Genomic DNA, 4,491 nt, shown 5'->3' with positions numbered 1-4,491 from the left:
CTGTGCGGCAAAAATAGATTGTCACAGTTAACACAAGTCTGTGTTTCTGCGTCTGGGTGTTGCACATGTGCGTTGGATTTAGAGGCAGGTGCGTAGCTAGGAGCAATAAGGGTTCAGGAGCAGCAGGGGATCCTTGTTTCCACCCACACCCCCATTTCGATTTTCTGCAGGGTTTTTTTTTTTTGTCTTAACTTTTTTAAAAACCTAAACTCTTTTATAATGTCAATTGTTGGTGTCTCTACTGAAAGTAATTTACAACTTTTTTTGTATTCTTAATTGTTGAGGAAAGGTTGAAATAGTCGTCTGCAAGCAGAACTGCACCATGAAAAGATAAATATTTATGCTGTTTCCAAGTACACTAGCAGTCCAATCAGATCGTCTTTTACAAAGCAGGAAATGTCCTTTCTGTGTGGACTTTGCATGTTCTCCCTGTGTTTGTGTGGGTATTCCAGCTTCTTCCCAAAGTCCAAAGACATGCATTTAGTGGAGTTATGTTAATTAATTATTCTAAATTACCCATAGCTGTGAATGTGAGTGTGAAAGGCTGCCTGTCTCTCCGTGTTGGCCCCGTGACAAGCTGGTGACCTGTCCAAGGTGTACCCTGCCTCTTGTCTTATGGTCACTGGGATAGGCTCCAAACAGCCAGAAGACATTTTTAAACCATTTAACTTTTATCTGTAAATTCTATTACAGGTGTTGCCTCTTTGCCCCCGACATCAGCTTTATAACCTGCAATGCAATGGGCTCAGTGTCTGGATTAGTTGGCTCAGAAGGATAAGAATTAAACTCCAGAGCAAGAGGTCAGGAGTTTGAGAAGTGTCTCCTTCTTTGGGCCAGTATGATTTGTGTTTACAAATCAACAATTTTACAAACACAAAAGTAGTAGTTAACTAGGGCTGAGCTAAGACCAAAATAACAAACACCTCGACAACAGAGCTAGCCTAACCAAAAGCTTCCCCCCCCCCCATCTTCCAAAACAAAAGGCATCTCAGCTCTACTTACTCCTTCAACCATGCACACAATTATAATTGATGTTACAAAAAATACTGGATTTGGAAAACAAACAAGTGAATGATCCTCTCTACAGACCGCGGCTATCTTGACTCCTTATGTAAGGTGTGGTCACCAGCCTCGAGCCAATCGTGTTTGAGCTGCACCTCCACATTTCAGCATATTCTACCTCTTCATAGAGGAAGGAACACAGCAGTTGCACACAATGACACAAAAATAACACAGCAGTCATAACAGTTCTAATCAATAAGACCATAATATAGATGAATTCTTGAAATTCAAGAAAGTCCTATAAGGATGTCCGGGCAACAGCGAGGTTACGTCTCTGATATCGGCACAGCTTTAATGTCGGAACTATTAGCACAACTTTTGGAACTATTGAACCAAGACATGAAGAAAAGAAGGTCAGCTGACGGTTAATCAATTTCTAAATGTTCGCCTGGTGGCCTGACATTGGCCTGTTGTTGTACATTTCCTGTTGTCAAGACAACCGTTCTCATTTGGCTCAACATAAGCACCATCTAACGCCATCCCTCAATTCAGACAAAGAAAAATATTTTTTTAAAATAACACTGACCTTTTATTTAAGTAAAGTAAAGTTTGGATCTTCAGTCATTAATTAATGATTTAGGAAAAAATAAATAAATACAAAAAATTTCTGGCTTTTGAAGTAGAGCATGCTCCACATCAGCAATCATTGTGGCCTTTTTTTCATCTTCACTAAACACAGAAACAGAGTTTCAAAATGACAGTTTACAACAACAGTCATCTTTGGACTCTCTACATTGAAGGGTGGGGATCTTAAAGTGTAATAGAGAGAACCTGGAGAATCCTCTGTGAACAAGAAAACAAAAAAGGGAAATCGTCCAGCAGAACCAGGCTCAGACAGGGTCAGCTTTCTCCCATGACCAGCTGGGGGTGAGAGGAAAAAGAAGAAAGAAAAGTGAAGCATAGAGAAAGAAGACAAAAAACAAAACTACAGGAGGAAAAAAGTTAAAAGCAAAAGCTGCATATAAAGACATCAGAAGTGAAAGAGAGGACAGTGGGGGAAACACCTCAGGGCATTGTGGGAAGTCCCCCAGCAGTCTGACCCTCTGCTAAGTGATGTTTCACGCTCGACTGATCCTGCCCTAAGCATGAAATCACAAGCTTAAAAAAACCTTCCTTTAATGATGTCACACCCTCTATCACATTGCATCATATCCTGTCTATCTGGTAGTGTGTGTTAGTGTGTGCCACCCTTCTGGTCTGTGTGACAAAACCATTTAATCTTTCACTTACTGTATGTGATCAAGATTTCTTGTAAAGAAACATTTCATGATCATCTGAACGTGTATTAATTATGTTAGATTCTTGCATCCTTTCACCTTCAACACAATAAAAAAAAAAACCCACCAAATTATGTCATCCTGGTTTATTTAATCCTGAACCCAAAATGGGAGATTGGCGGCCAGGACAGGGTACTGATAGCTGAAGGCTCCGCCTCCCATTCTAGTTTTGAAACCCCAAAATGCCTTTTGTTAGGATAACATTGTACTATGAGGTATTTAAGATCGATGGGGCATTGATGGAGTTTGTGTGTAGAGAGAAGGATTTGATTCTGGATTTGACAGGAAGCTAATAAGAAGTTGAAGTGGGAGAAATATGATTTTATGGCTCCTATTAATGCTCTTGCTGTTGTATTTTGGATCAAATGAAGGTTTTTCAGGAAGTTATTCGGAAAACCCGATGACATGGATTTACAATAATCCAGCCTAGAATTTATTCTGGAATAGCCAGACCTAATATACCTCCATTATGAAGTTTTTCAGATATACTGTAGCTTAGTCACTGAGAACTTTGTATGGGAAGAAAATCACTTTAAATTGTTCCCTGTTTTCAGTTGAACTGTTGAATACTGTAATTTTTTTTGAAGGATTCCTCCTCTGATCAATTGCGTAACTTGTTTGGGAGGACATTGTCGTTTTATTTAACTGAATGAACAATCAAGCAGAATAAACACAACTAATTAAATCAAGGTCATGACTTAAAGCTAATTTTCCTCATTGCTTTACACAGAGGTGTTGTTCCTTCAGTCTGCAGAAAAATCATCCACCCACTTTGTTTTTGGATTTTTGAATCCAGCCTCCAAAAGTATCGATTATCTCATGTCTTTCTTTAACTGGAAAACAGCCATTTAAGAGTGCGGCAGCCTTTATTGAAATCTCATGTAAAAAATACGAGAAAAATATGAATGCAGGACCCAACAACTCTGGGTCCACTCTAACAATATCCTGTCTTAAGCTGAAGTATGGTTACGCAACTGTAAAATGGTAAATGGCCTGTATTTGTGTAGCGCTTTACTAGTCCCTAAGGACCCCAAAGCGCTTTACACATCCAGTCATCCACCCATTCACACACACATTCACACACTGGTGATGGCAGCTACATTGTAGCCACAGCCACCCTGGGGCGCACTGACAGAGGCAAGGCTGCCGGACACTGGCGCCACCGGGCTCTCTGACCACCGCACCACTGACAGAGGCGCCCCAGGGTGGCTGTGGGTAAAGGGATCTATTATACTCCTTTACAACTGTGCATTTTTACTGTTGCTGAGCATTATCATGCTGAGCCTTGGTGATGCCCCTCAGTTGAACCTCTGTCTGAAAAAATCTGCTTCACTTCTTTTCCCTTTAAGCCAGCTTTCATCTAATTTGCTCTCCGTCACATAATGGTTAGAACCTGTGTGCCAGATATGACCACATAAGTAATATTCACTGTCAATGACATCATACAGAAATAAGAGAAGGAAAAAAAATGGACATTTGTGAAGCCTAAAGTTACTGGCTCACAGTAATTCCCTGTACATATGTTAATTTATTTGAAACTATGCCTGCAGATGAAGTTCATCAGACCAAAGATATGTTGGAGTTATCTGGCTTCACTCACCAGAACATCATCAGGTTACAGGAAGGTGGTTATAAACTTGGTAAGTCAATCACAGGATTTCCCCAGTCTTATTACAAGCCATTCTCATTAGAGGGGTAACACTGACCAATCACAAACAGCAGTATTTGAAGCAAGGAAGGACAGGGTGTTTACACTGTGAGGATTATTTGACATCACCGTCACAGCTTTATCAGTAAGAAACTGGAGAACCACATAGATTACAAGTGTTATCCTTTTAATGTTTAGTTAATGTGCATAAAGACAGTTCATCCTTCCATCCGTTTGCTTGCACTTATCCACTTCAGGGTAGCAGGGGAGCTGTAGTCCCTGCAAGGAAGCGGGATTACCTGGTGAGAACCCATGCAGACTCAGGACCTGCTGCGAGGTAACGGTGTTAACCAGCATGCCCCCTGCATAAGGACAGTTTTAGTTTTTATTCCTTCCAGCTGCAGTCTTGGTGGCGTTTGCAACCAAGAGGGAAAAAGATATCCAGAAATAGGGCTGCATTATTAAGTTCTCTTTGATATTTGGTCTGATTGGGACCTGATGAAT

Source organism: Rhamphochromis sp. 'chilingali' (genome assembly GCF_963969265.1).
Source record: "Rhamphochromis sp. 'chilingali' genome assembly, chromosome: 2".
NCBI classification, from domain to species: domain Eukaryota; kingdom Metazoa; phylum Chordata; class Actinopteri; order Cichliformes; family Cichlidae; genus Rhamphochromis; species Rhamphochromis sp. 'chilingali'.
The sequence above is the reverse complement of the archived record's forward strand: the minus strand, read 5'-3'. Positions refer to the sequence as shown.